The sequence below is a fragment of the Episyrphus balteatus genome, chromosome 4 (genome assembly GCF_945859705.1).
Source record: "Episyrphus balteatus chromosome 4, idEpiBalt1.1, whole genome shotgun sequence".
In the NCBI taxonomy this organism is placed as follows: Eukaryota; Metazoa; Arthropoda; class Insecta; order Diptera; family Syrphidae; genus Episyrphus; species Episyrphus balteatus.
This window is the reverse complement of record NC_079137.1, coordinates 43,383,551-43,393,710: the sequence shown is the minus strand read 5'-3', so window position 1 is coordinate 43,393,710 and position 10,160 is coordinate 43,383,551. Positions and strand designations below refer to the sequence as shown.

The 10,160-nt window shown below is 31.4% G+C and overlaps 1 protein-coding gene across 6 annotated transcripts in view; it reads left to right on the top strand.

Moving 5' to 3' along the window:
* The first annotated feature begins 3,071 nt into the window (after positions 1-3,071).
* The window catches only part of LOC129917715 (protein charlatan), a 59,950-nt gene continuing 52,861 nt past the window's right edge, over positions 3,072-10,160 (top strand). For 2 of the 6 annotated variants that reach the window (XM_055997790.1, XM_055997791.1), the window contains exon 1: positions 3,075-3,830. The gene's annotated coding sequence lies outside the window, so the exon portion shown is untranslated. Of the gene's footprint in view, positions 3,831-10,160 lie in introns of all 6 variants that reach the window. The other 4 variants (XM_055997785.1, XM_055997787.1, XM_055997789.1 and 1 more) reach the window with 4 other exon arrangements.

Here is a 10,160-nt window from a genome sequence, read left to right as displayed (position 1 = left end):
TCAGCTCACTTTCAGCTCAGCTCAAATGAGCTGAGCTATGGTACCTAGCTCAAAAGTGAGCTAGCTCAAATTTGAGCTGAGCTGTGAGCTGAGCTGAAATGTGAGCTTTTTGCAACTCTGGCAACTTGCCACATGGAAATTACCACATGCAACTTGTCACATGCAACTTCCCACATGCAACTTGCCACACGCAACTTGCCACATGCAGCTTGCCACATGCAACTTGTCACAAGCAACTTGCCACATACAACTTGCCACATGCAACTTGCCACATGCAACTTGCCACATACAACTTGCCACATGCAACTTGCCACATGAAACATGTAACTTGCAAAGTGTTGTGTGTTTTATGTTTGCCGTACTGCGGCGTACTGCATTTTTAAATACTAAAGTACTGCTTACTCTAAAGGTGAAACGACAGCCCTGCTACCCAGGGTGATCGCGTCATAATCCCTTTGACATTCTTGTCAAAAAGTAAATTTTCATACTCACCCTCCCATAAGAAGTATAACTTCAAAAATTATTTGGAGTGAAAAAAGTGATTTGTCGTTTGTGGATACAAAATTTGTGTGGTAAATATGAGATTTTTCACGAAATTCATGAAATAAGAAACTAAATAAAAAAAATGTCAAAACAGAAATCAGCTGATGAAACTAAAGCTTTAAGGTGTTCGATGTAAAATAAAACCCGAGAAACTCTGATTTTTTTGACAGCTGATTGACATGATTCAGAGTGCCCTGGAGCGGGGAACAACGAACATACCTAATGTCTAGCTGTGTACAGTACATAACGCTTATAAGAAACTCCAAAATTGCACAATATTTGTTTCTTAAAACCGAGTGTTTCTTATATTCTTAGAACGGATATAAGAAACAAGTTTCTTATACGGATATAAGAAACAAGTTTCTTATACGGATATAAGAAACAAGTTTCTTATACAAATATACCTACCCAGTAGTACCACAAACTTATCCTCGCCTAAATATTCAATCCAATTATATAACTACATAGAATGTAGCTATTTTATATTTTTTTCACAGATTTCTTTTCTATTTTTTCCCGATTTAATTTATTCAAGGATTATGTATCAATTTAGTTTTAAGTGAAATATTAGCTGTGTTCCTTTGGCCTGAAGTATCTACTGCTAAGTAGTTCTGGTTGTATTCAACACCATTTCTCCAATAGAAAAAAGGTCTTTGAATGGATTCAGATGCACTAAAAAGCCCAAAGGAACACAGCCATTATTTCGCAACATTTTTAGCAAAGGCAAACACAGCAGGGATATAAAGAACACAAACACAACAAATAACAAATTGAACACTGAACTGAAATCATCTTCAAATAATGTCAAACTCAAACAGTGTCGCCATGAATATATTTGGAAAAATCTGCAAAAATGACGAAAAAAACCTGCAATGCAGATTTCTTAAAATTTGGGAGACTCCCATTGAAAAAGTTTTCGAACTGGTTTCAACTAAAAAAATTACTTCGAGAGTAATTTTCCTCGCTTGAATTGATAAATTTGTATCATTAGTTTCTTCCCTGAAAGTGTGGCTTTATTGTATTGTTGGGCTTTTTCTAATATAAAATCAAAAATGTACTGAACGTTATGAAAAAACTCCAGGTGATTTGACAACTGTATTATTTAAATAGGAAAAATTGTAGGTAGTTTTTGGCAAAATAAATGATGTTTTAGTTAGTCCTTGGCTTTAATTTAATTGACATTTTACTGGAGTTTTTGGAATGTTATCCTTTTTTGTCTTTTAAAGGTTAAGTTTCAGCTGCAGATAAAATCTGCACTGCAGATTTATAGTTCTCAAAAGTCTGGGAATAGGTTAAAAATCTGCAAAATGCAGATAAATCTATTGGCAACACTGCTCAAATGACATTTGCACAGGTTGCTTTTAATTTTTCTTAAGGGTTCATGTTTTTTTAGTTTCGTGATTTTTTTGAAAGTTTCTTAAATCCAACCAACTTTATGTGTGAGGAAGAAAGTTTGTGGTTTGAAAAATGTTTCTTTTATCAGTGTTTTTCTTATAAACGTGTTTCTTATAAACACATAATTCAACATTAAAATATATGGTAAAGTACACGGTGCTTTTGTTCGAGTTTCTTTTAAGCGAGGTTTTCTTATAAGCGTGTTTCTTATAAGCGATAAATACTGTACTAGATTTCTACTCATGAGTAGTCTATCACCTCGCAAGGACCGTGGCTATTAATAAGAGAATGGGCGTGTTCAATCTACAGAATCACAATTTCAGTGCCGAAATTACAAATTTGTTCGGCCTTGAACAAACAAAACTCTTTCATTTTTATTTAAACGCATTTCTTTTTAAATGACTTGCCCTTTTTCCTCGAGTTTATTCTTTCTACTTTTTGTATAAAATACTCAATTTCTATTTTATTTCATCGAACTTACATTTTTAAAACACAAATACAAAACAGAAAGCAAAATAAGAACAGTCAAAGAGTTAAAAAACAAAACCTACTATAAAAAAACAACCAATTTTAAATTGAAATTTGAATTCAGTCCAAACCGTTTACACGGCAAACTACTGAAATAAAAGTAAAAGCAATATAAAAAATATTCTTCGTTTCCGGTTCATTTATTCGATAAAATTCATTTCGCCGTTAAATGAACGCACGAATTCGCCATGTTTTATATGGTTCATGTCATTACTTCACTATGCATGGTGTGTGTATTGACTACATCGCTTCTCAAACCATATCGCACATTATATCAGCAATTATAGCAACATGATTGATGTCTTGAATACTTCATTATTTCTCATCAACAGATGTCGTTGCATGTCACTTTTCCTGGTGAATGAGTGAAAATGAGAATGCATTTTCCTCCTCTCACAACACAGACTCAGTCTCAATCGAAATCACGCATAAACAATACCCCACATTATCTCCCCATGGGCCATGAGAAGAATTTTCAGAAAATTTTTGCGCGCTTTTCACACACACCCATTGCTCCCCATCACTTCAATTCAAGCCATCTCACTCATTCTATTTTATATAATATGCCATTGTGTGGGGTTTAGGAGGACAGACAGTATCGCATCTATTTTTCCACGGTTTTTTCGGTGTCGTGCTGTCGTCCCCATCATCGTCGTCGTGTGTCGTCATCATTTTGGTTTGGAGAGTGCATCTCCATCTCATTTCTTCGCCCACTAAAACAAAACAAAATATATATGGCTAGAAAAAAGGGAGGAAAAACCTAGCAAAAATTTCGTTCGAAACGAAACTCCACACACAAAATAGAGCTCCCGCTCCGATTATTTTATTGATCGATTTTCCATGACTGAAACAAATAAAATTTTTCCCCAATACTCTGCCTGCTGCTGGTACTTCTGCCTGCTATTGCTTCTGCCCGACACAGTCGTCGGGAAAAACGTCAAGTGCGGGTCGTTGTCGTTGTCGTTCATTGACGCGAAAATTGAAATATATTTTTCCTCCTCTTCCTTGGCATTTTCATAGTAAAAGAAAAATATATATAAAATTAATAAGAAAACACAAAATTGTGTTGTTTATTTATAATTTTATTAAGCTTCCGGTTGCCATTTTTTTTTTTTTTGTTTGTTTAAAAAACATAACAAAAGAAGTTTTTTTAGTTGAATGCTTTTTTTCGTTTAAACTTAAAAAAAAAGTGTGTTCAGTGAAAAATTGTTGCAAAAAAAAAAAAAAGAGAAAAAACGATTTTTTTCAGAGACGTCGTCGTCGTTTGTCTACGTCTTCAAGGATTTTGGAGAAGGGGGATTTATTTTTATCAATTGAAAGCCGTTTTGAATTATAAATCAGGGAAAATGTATTTATTGATAATGGTAAGACAATTTTCCATGAAATGTAAAAAAAAAAAGTAAAAGTCCAACAGAATTATTGATTTTTCGGATCTACATTGCAATTAAGCATTTTTTTTTTTTTTTGTTCGTTAACACTTTTTCATCCCTACCTGAAAATGCATTTGTGTGTAGGTATTTTGGAGGGGTAGGAGAGTAATATGCAGGGTCATAAAATGGACTGTGTGTATTAGATTATGCTCATGATGGTTCCTACCTGGCTGCATTCCAGATTAACTACCCTTAACTATAAGTTAATTAAATTCTGTTTTTTTTTTTACCTTCAGTAAATACCTAATTTTGTTTTGTTCATATTCCTAGAAAAAAAATGTTATTTTTGTAATTAGGGTGGTAGTGAGGCAAAGTGGGAAATTTGTATTTATATTTTCTTAACACAGTTCTACCCAAAGAAAGAAAAGCCACCTTCTTTCCATTTCCAATGTCATGCGCCCTTATCACTCCCTATTGGGATGACAACAAACTCCTCTCCTATTTTTTACAGAGAGAAGGTAAAAAGTGTTCCCACTTTATTGATATAATAAGAAGGTACATAAATAAATATATTATTTACGAATATTTTTGTATTTTCACTTTTTGTTTTGCTAACACGTTTCTTTCAATTTAAAAAAACGAATCCTTAAAATCATACTTTTTGCTAGCACTTAGAGTGGTCTACCCACACGTTGCTCTAACTGCCAATTTAGTATATATAGAAAATATAAACAAACTAAAAGTCGCGTCGCTAAAATAGGGAATTGAGAAAAAAAAAACTATTATTTCCCATTTACACAACTAACAACTTGTAAGTATTCATTTGTGTGGCTACAATCAAAAACCGCTTAGGTCAAGAAAAACTGAATTAGTTTCACTGAACTGCACTGTAATTTACTTATTAAAAAACAACGGCAACACTCACAGTTATGAATTATACCTTTTTCAAAAGTCACAAGTCACGCTTTATTATAATTTTTAAATCAAGTTATTTCAATAGTTTTTTGAAATAATCGATTTCAAAGTTAAAATTGAGGAAAAAACACATTGAGTACTATTTTTGTCAGGACCGTTAATTTCAATACAAAATTTTCTGATACAGAAAACTGCCTTAATTGGTTTCCTTTTAAACACTGAAAACCATATGTTTTTATGTCCTCTTATTTAGATTGCACAAGGTTAGCCCAGAATAGGCCAAGATTTTATTTTGCTAGCCCACCCTTAGTTTTCAAATTATAACGGAATAATTTTTTTTCACCTCAAAAATAAAAAAAAAAAAATTTATTCAGTGTAAAAATTAGTGGTTTTACACTGTGGTTCGTTAAAAATTATAGAAGCATTCAGTGGCGTACGTTGAGTCGCCGGGGCCCCGGGGTAAGACTAAATTTTGGGGCCCCTTTGATATTTGGGGGCCCTTTAGTTACAAAAAAAAATTACGTATACGCCATACGTTTTTTTTTGTATGGCTTATTTATTTTTAGGTTTATTTTAATGCTTTAATATGTTCGTAATGCACTTTGCTATACTTACTTAAAATGTCTCTCATAAAAGTAGTAAACACTTGTACTAGGGGCCCTCAAAATTAAATATTTAGAGACCCCTAAAATAAAAATTTTTTAGCTAAGAATTGATAGTTCTTGGGCCCTCTGTTCTGAAGTAATAAATACATATTTTATTTTCCATCATCAGACATAATTTTTTTTATTTTGGGGCCTCTGAAAAATTATTTTTAGAGCCTCAAAATTAAGTGCTTAGAGGCCCCTAAAATATAATATAATTTTTTTGGAGCCAAGAATTAATAGGTATTGGGACCTCAGTTCTTAAGTAATATTCGGAATGCCACCAATAACGTAATGTTTTTATTTTGGGCCCTGATGTATTTATGTTGGGGCCCCTGAATTTATATTTAATTTTCCATTTGATTGTTTTGAACCACTTTTGAGGATCCTCAAATAATATTTTTTTGCTTTTTTGGGGCCCCTAATGTATTATTTGTGGTGGCAAAGATTTTTCAAGTAATATTTTTTGGGGCCCTAAGATAAAATTATAATTTTTCTTTTAAAAAAGCAGTTTATTTTTGTTGGGGCCGCTGGGGTAACCTTTTTTTAAAATCAATATACATATATTGTGTGGCTACCAATGCATTATACATTACACTGAATGACATAATTTGTCTCCCTGGTTACTTCGTAACTCAATTTATGCTAACAGTTTCCTTCTCTTAATTGTCTGCAGTGGGGGCCCTGGGGTCGGTCGGGGGCCCCGGGGCACCGCCCCACTTGCCCCAAGGGAGTGTACGCCCCTGGAAGCATTAGTTTTTATTCGCCACAAAAAAAGTACGTATACACCACAGTGACCTTTTTAATTTATAATTTAAAAAAATAAATCCACTGGTATGGGCATTGCGCCTCAAATGTTATTTATTTGACTTAGAGTTTTTACTTGATTGAATATAATAGTCCATATAACATCACTGAACTAACCTTGGTAATTCCAACAAATTACATCACTTTTTTTCGTTAGCCCACCCTTATTTCAAAAATTATGACAGAAACAGTCTCACCCGCGGACTTCCCACTTTTTTGGCATTCTCTATCATCCAGATTGTAATCTCAACTTTTTAGAATGTTAGAATGTAATATGGACTACATTCAATCAAGTAAAAATTCTAACATTTGCAAATAAATAAATTTAAAGCGCAATGTCCACACCAGTGGATTTAATTTTTCTAAAAAATTATAAATTTAAAAAGGTCACTGTGGTGTATGGTGATAAAAACTAAGTTGAGCTATCCTAAGCTATAGTGCAAAACCAACAATTTTAAACTGAATAAAAAAAATAATTCCGTTACCTATAATTTTAGAACTAATCTGAGCCAACGAAAAAAAATCTTGGGCTATCCTGGGCTAATTTGGGGCAATTGCACCAGTCAGGTTTGAAAAAAAAAATTAGCATTTGGAGGTGCCAAGTTCACATAGCCATCACTTCGAGGGCAGCTAACAACTTCATAATCTTCATAAGCTGATAATGGTTATTCGTTTTTACTTTTATAAATATATCCCAAATTGGATTTTCTATAATCATATTGGGTAAAACCTTCGATTACACAGCCACACAAAAAAAAAATAAATTGCACGACTGGGGTCGCACGTACTTGCTTTAATGCTTAAAGTAACTATAATGTTAAAGCTTTTCATTCAAGAAATTTAAAATTTGATATTTTGAAGAAATTTCATAAGTAGTATAAAATAAATTGCACGACTGGGGTCGCACGTACTTGCTCTTATGCTTAAAGTAACTATAATGTTAAAGCTTTTTATTCAAGAAATTTAAAATTCGATATTTTGAAGAAATTTCATAAGTAGTATAAAAAAATTAAATCTGTTTTTATAATTAATAAAACTCCGTTTTAAAATATCTTAAAAAACAAAACAAAACAAATATGCCATTTTATTTCTCGTATAAAAAGGTATTTTTAGAAAAAAAATTTTGAAAATTGTAGGAGCCGTTTTTTAAAAAAATAATTTTTTATATATAAAATTTTTTTAACATTTTTCAAAAAAAAAGTTGGTATGCCATTTTGAAGAAATAATTAATTTACATATAAAAACTAAATTTCAAAATTTTTCATTGATCCGTTTTCAAAAAATTGATTTTTCAAAAAAAAATTTTGAAATATTTTTTAAAAAACCAAATTTTCTAAAATTTTAATATTATCTTTACTTACACACTTTTGTATAAAAATTTTCATTTAAATCGGGTTAATTTTGTACGAGATATTCAGAAACGAAAAAAACCGTTCTATGACAGGTACCGTTAATAACGGTACAAAAAATATTTTTTTTATTTAAAAAGTTGGCCCTTATGTGTAGTATTACACACAAAAATTTTAATCAAAATCGTTAGAGCCGTTTTTGAAAAAAATTAACTTTTCTATTTCCGTTATATGGCAGGTACCGTTAGTTTTGGTCATAAAAAAAAATTTCAATTTCCCCTCAAGGGAATCACCAAAAACTGCTAACTACCAAGTTTGAAGAAAATCACTTCACTCGTTTAGGCTGCAGCTCCAGATAGAGACAGACGGACAGACAGACAGACAGACAGACAGACAGACAGACAGACAGACAGACAGACAGAATTGCCGGACCCACTTTTTTGGCATTCTCCATCATCGTAATGTCATGTAAAATTGTTATCTCGAGTTCGATTTTTTTTACGAATCCTAAACTTGCTCTATAGTACCTATATCGCAAGTAAAAATTAAATCTGTTTTTATAATTAATTAAATTCCGTTTTAAATTATCTTAAAAAAAATAAAAAATATGCAATTTTATTTCTTGTATAAAAAGGTATTTTTAGAAAAAAATTTTCGAAAATTGTAGGAGCCGTTTTTTAAAAAAATAATTTTTTATATATAAAATTTTTTTAACATTTTTCAAAAAAAAAGTTGGTATGCCATTTTGAAGAAATAATTAATTTACACATAAAAACTAAATTTCAAAATTTTTCATTGATTCGTTTTCAAAAAATTGATTTTTCAAAAAAAAATTTTGAAATATTTTTAAAAAAACCAAAAATGCGTTTTTTGAAAATTTTCTAAAATTTTAATATTATCTTTACTTACACACTTTTGTATAAAAATTTTCATTTAAATCGGGTTAATGTTGTACGAGATATTCAGAAACGAAAAAAACCGTTCTATGACAGGTACCGTTAATAACGGGGGTTGGGGTCAAAATTCTGCGGAGGTCAAAATTCTTTTGTCAAAATTCTGCTTTCAAAATTCTGCTTTACAAAATTCTGCTTTCAAAATTCTGCTTTTCAAAATTCTGTTTTTCAAAATTCTGTTTTTCAAAATTCTGCTTTTCATAATTCTGTTTTTCAAAATTCTGCAAAAAATTAAAAATGGGTTTGGAAAATGTTAAAAAGCGCGCGCTTTTTAACATTTTCCAAGCCCTTTTTTAATTTTTTGCTAAATTCTGTAAAATCATCTTCTTGAAAAATTATCTGCTTATTTGATAACTTACCTACATAATTTGCATTCTTTGAGTGCATATTAATTTTTGTTTTATAAATGAATAAATTTGAAAATATTAAGAAAAGGTTTTTAATACTAAACATTTCCGAAAATAATTCAAATTTTTTATTTGTCAAATAAAGATGAATATTCAAAAATTTGAATAAGAAAAGGAATATCTTGTATCAAACAACATCTGTTTCAATAAGTTATAGATTTTATTTGCAAGAAAGTCAGTCTTTGCATTTTAAAAAATATTTGCGACACTTACTCAAAAAAAATTTAGGAAAGTACCAATGTTGAATTACATTAATGAGGTGTATTTTTCTTTAGTCAGCGCATATGCCATAAAAAAAAAGCAGAATTGGCAGAATTTTTTTTGTTCAAGTATTATGCTGGCAGAATTTTGAAAAGCAGAATTTTAAAAAGCAGAATTTTGAAAAGCAGAATAGAAAAAAAGCAGAATTTTGAAAAACAGAATTTTCGTTAAAAAAGCAGAATTTTGAAAAGCAGAATTTTGAAGCCAGAATTTTGACCCGATCCCTAATAACGGTACAAAAAATATTTTTTTTATTTAAAAAGTTGGCTATTATGTGTAGTACTACACACAAAAATTTTAATCAAAATCGTTAGAGCCGTTTTTGAAAAAAATTAACTTTTCTATTTCCGTTATATGGTAGGTACCGTTAGTTTTGGTCATAAAAAAAAATTTCAATTTCCCCTCTAGGGAATCAACCAACCAAAAACTGCTAACTACCAAGTTTGAAGAAAATCAATTCACTTGTTTAGGCTGCAGCTCCAGATAGAGACAGACACACAGACAGACAGACAGACAGACAGACAGACAGAATTGCCGGACCCACTTTTTTGGCATTCTCCATCATCGTAATGTCATGTAAAATTGTTATCTCGAGTTCGATTTTTTTTACGAATCCTAAACTTGCCCTATAGTACCTATATCGCAAGTAATAAAAGTTCTGACCTGGGGTTGCGACTAGGTTTTTCATATAGCTTTTGGGTCGCTGAAACCGAATACGTTTTGCCCCATCACGTCAGGTTTTCGAGATAACCTCAAAAAATGTCACGAAAAAAAAAATTCTCTGATCTGGATGTGCGAATATTTTAATCATATAGTTTTTGGATCGCTAAATCCAGATTCGAAGTCAATTTTGCCCTATCACGTCAAGTTTCTGAGATATCCCCAAAAAAATTCAAAACCAAAAAAACAAAAAGTCTTATCTGGGGTTGCGACTAGGTTTATCATATAGTTTTTAGGTCGCTTAAGCCGAATCCAAAGTTTATTTTGC